The sequence below is a fragment of the Erinaceus europaeus genome, chromosome 3, assembly GCF_950295315.1.
Source record: "Erinaceus europaeus chromosome 3, mEriEur2.1, whole genome shotgun sequence".
Lineage (NCBI taxonomy): Eukaryota > Metazoa > Chordata > Mammalia > Eulipotyphla > Erinaceidae > Erinaceus > Erinaceus europaeus.
Genome location: NC_080164.1, coordinates 26,450,503 through 26,454,960, shown reverse-complemented (window position 1 = coordinate 26,454,960; position 4,458 = coordinate 26,450,503). Strand labels below are relative to the sequence as shown.

General features: G+C 45.6%; 1 long non-coding RNA gene across 1 annotated transcript in view; it reads right to left on the bottom strand.

Annotated features, from left to right (window-relative positions):
* Nucleotides 1–4,458, bottom strand: part of LOC132537461 (uncharacterized) — a 317,125-nt gene that overhangs the window by 272,367 nt on the left and 40,300 nt on the right. The window lies entirely within an intron of this gene.

The window sequence follows — 4,458 nt, the reverse complement described above, 5'->3', positions numbered from 1 at the left end:
GATGGCCCCGCCCCTGCCGTAATTACCCTTTAATGAACTATCACAAATGTGCGTCGGGGGCGTGATTCTCACAGCTGCTCAGAGGCTAAGCGAATCCGCTAAAATTGCAATTACAAAGGATGAGAGAGAGCTCCAGGACGCTTATAGGTGTCACCAATACAAATATCACCTTTGCGAACATGGCAGAAATGCAGACTGCTGAATCCAAACCTACATGTTAGCCTGATGCCCACATAATGCATTTGCAAGCTAAACTTTGCAAAGTATTGCTTGTACTGCAAACTAGGTAGGAGGAACAGAAGGAAAATGAGAACAGGGGAGGAGGGAGCAGCAAAGGCATACAAAAAAATAAAAATCTACTACAATAATTATGTTGCAGAGCAGACCTACATCTGCCTTCACTGAAGTTATGGTCTGCTGGAGGATAAAATGAATCTGCACAAGCATACGAAGCATGTGCCTACCATGGATTCTTTTCCCCAGCCTTTTCTTTTCTTTTCTTTTCTTTTTTTAATTATTGGGCGATTAATGTTTTACAGTCGACAGTAAATACAGTAGTTTGTACATGCATAACATTTCCCAGTTTTCCACATATTTTCTAAATTGAGGTGGCATTGCATTATGTAAGTCTCAGGTGTGCAGTCATGAGGTTTTAGAGAAAGGACACTCATTGGAGCGTTCTGGTTGCAGGGGAGCAAATATATGTCTCTATGAATTTCCTAGGAGGAAAGACTCTAGAAGCAGAAGAGAGATAATCTTTGAACCCAAGGTCTCTCCAAAGGAAGCTCTAAGCAGGCCTTTTTTGACTATGTTCCTTGGGGTCAGTTTTCTAACCTCCCTTACTTGTTCCCAGTCTGGAAATCCTGCCATTTGTGACAAGTTAGGTAGACCTAGCAGGGGTGGAGGACATCTGTGTATACATGGCGGTGAAATCATTTGGTCTGCACCTGCCAAAGGCAACTACAAGTACGACTTGGAATTCAAAACAATCTACGATTTTTTTCCCATGGCAATATTAAGTGCTAATTTATTTATTTTATTTTATAATATGTATTTATTTATTTTACCAGAGCACTGCTCAACACTGGCTTATGATGGTGGCAGGACTGAACCTTGGACCTCAGTGTCTCAGCCATGAAAGTCTTTTGCAAAACAATTATGCTGTCTCCCTAGACCTAAATGCTAATTTTTAAGTTCAGTATTTTGTATGACCTGTGAATAATGTTATAAGTATCCTAGTGGCCCTCGGCAGAAAAAGCTTCCTTGGCTCAGAGCCTTAGCTTGTCTTATCCTCAGTGAAAAACAAATTATGGTGAAAGATAAACATCTACATTTCATTCATGTGTACATACATAAAGAAACACGATGGCTGGCAACACAGCAAACTTGGATAGCACCCCCAGCTTTATCCTGTGCACCCCTCAAGTTCAGTCCCTAGCTCCACCACATCAGGGGAAACTTTGATATTGTGGTGTTTTTCCCTCTCTCTATCTGAAAAAGTCAGACTGATGCCATAAAGCTCTGGCAATGATGAGAGAGAGGCAGACAGACAGAGAAACAGAGAGACGGAGAAAGAGGAATCATACAAGGACAAAGCCTTGGCAGAAAAAGAAGATATATATATATATTTGTGTTTAAGTACACACGTGTACTTTTGTAAACCAAAGTTACCTCAAACACAAATCAAGGGAGTTGGGCGGTAGCACAGTGGGTTAAGCACACGTGGTGGGAAGCACAGAGACCAGCCTAAGGATCCCAGTTTGAGCCCCTGGCTCCCCACCTGCAGGGGAGTCGCTTCACAGGCCATGAAGCAAGCCTGAAGGTGTCTCTCTTTCTCTCCCCCTCTCTGTCTTCTCCTCCTCTCTCCGTTTCTCTCTGTCCTATCCAACAATGACGAGACCAATAGTAACAACAATAATAACTACAACAATAAAACAAGGGCAACAAAAGGGAATAAATAAGTATTTTAAAAAATGATTTAAAGAATTTAAAGAAAAATCAAATAATTATAAAATGAGAAAAGAGGGAGCAAGCCGAGCACACAGATTGTAAGGTTGTCCTTAGTCTGGAGACTGCCAAGAACCAAGGCTCCTGTTACCAGTTACAAACAACCCCCAAACCTGCCTATTTAGAGCCGGTACCTGGAGCAGCCCTACTGTCTTTCTAGCATTTTCCTCCCAAGAAGCAAGAAAGCTGTGCTGAATTCTACCTTCCCCAGGACACAAAGGCTCTTTAAACAGGGTGGGGCAAGCCCACTAAGCAGCTTAGCAGGGAGTCTAGCACCCACTCTTCCTTCTGAGAGGTGGGGCTGAGAGTCTTACATACACCTTCCCACCCACAGGGAGCAGCACTTAACTCTTATGTAAGGAAACAGGACCTGCTGGGGAAAGGGTTGTGTGGAAACACAAAAAAAGTGATTCAAACAAAGATCCTCATTTTAACTTTTCAACAGATCATCACTAATGTGACTAAGCCTGGACCTCTCACTGCACTCCTCTTTGGTCAATTTTTCATCCTTTGTGAATTATTCCTCAGGCCAGGAGGGAGCTCAAGCAAAAGAGCACACACTTTATTGAGCTCAAAGACCAGATTCCAGCCCCCAGCATCCCTTGGGAGTACCATACAGGGTACCAGGGGAAGACTTCAAAATGGTGGAGTCATTCCATTGTGTCACACCAGCAGGCAAAAACACATGTGTTCCAGAGATGGAGAGATAACCCACCCACTCAGGCAGGGCCTTACTATGTATGTTTCCTCGGCACCCTGGGTCTGAGCTCCTTCCAGTTGCATGGAAGCATCGTGACAACACCAGAGGAACTCCATGGGATGATGGAGTGGTGCCGTGGTATCTCTTCTCTTCTCTTCTCTCTCTCTCTCTCTCTCTCTCTCTCTCTTGCAGAGAATATCAAATAACCCTGGGAAGCCCTCAGTCAAGCCCCTGGTAACACACACACACACACACACACAGAGGGAGAGAGAGAGGGAGAGAGAGAGAGAGAGAGAAATTATCAATATTTATATGTTTATTTATTTATCTGTTGCCATCAGGGTTATCACTTTAGTTTTGTGCCTGCACCATGAATTTATCACAACTGGAAGTCTTTTTTTTTTCTTTTTCTTTTTTATTGGTAGAGACAGAAAGAAATTGAAGGAGAAGAGATAGAGGAAGAGAGACACCTGCAACACTCTTTCACTGATCATGAAGCTCCCCACTTAAGGTGAGGACTGGGAGCTTGAACCCAGGTCTTTGTGCTTGGTACCCCGTACACTCAACTAGGTGCTGAACACACCACCTGGACTCCAAATTAGTAATCTTTGCAAGATTCGTCTATCAACATGAGAAAGAGGAAAAGGAGATGGAGAACCACAGCATCATTCTGGCACATGCCAGCATCATTCAGGGACTGGACAGGGGGACTTGGGACTTGGGACCTCATGCTTCCAAATCTAACACTTAAGCCACTGTGCCATTTCCCAGGCCACAGCTGTTTTTTTTTTTTTTTTTTTTTTTTTGTCACTGCTGGGGCTTCACTGTTCTGGATCAACTTTTTTCAGTTAGAAGGAGACAGACAGACAGACACACACACACACACACACACACACACACACACACACACTATAGTACTGAAGCTGCTTGCAGTATCATAGTGTTCTTGTGTGATGCATTGGGGACTCAAACCTGGGTTACATGCATGAAAAAGAAGCACTTTCCTGCCCCTTAGTAAGCCTTCTCTTGGACTGGGTGGGTGGTGGCTTACCCAGTAGAGCACCCACATTACCAAGTACAAGGACCATGCTGCCCTGCAGGGGGAAACTTCAGGAGCAATGTAACAGTGCTGCATGTGTTCCCCCAGCCCCTGCCTCACCCTTTATAGAAAGTGGCTGCAAGGAGTAGTGGGATCATGTAGCCACTGAACCCCAACAATAAGCATGGTAGCAAAAAAGAAGCAACTGTACTTCTCCAGACTCCGCCCCCCCCCCCAGCTGGTCTGCTCTATGCAGCCCCTGAAGAACCCAGCAGAGACCTATGGTCCCCTCCCTCAGTTCCTCAGACGGATGCCATTCTTCTCAAGTCAGCAAATCAGCTGGCCGGTGCCCTGTCTGTCCGCTCCATCTGCCCAGAGCCACCCGGCTGTCCGCCTCCTTGTCATAGTGTGTGGGCCCTGTGCATAGAGGCTTTGAGTCATAGTGTGTGGGCCCTGTGCGTAGAGGCTTCACGCCATGAAGTGCTTTGAGTACTTGATCCCATCTACTAGCCATTCAGCTGGGGACTTAGTGTCTGTTGTCACCTCTGCAGAGGCCTCTTCTGCTGGGGAAGGGAACATAATCTACCTGCTCTGCACCTGGTCTTTGCCTTTGTCAGAGGTGGGGAGGTGCTGGGGAGGAGGCAAGAATGAGATGGCTTCTTCCTCCTGCGGCAGCCAGGGGGCCTTCTGTTCTCCTCCTGGCAAGCTACAT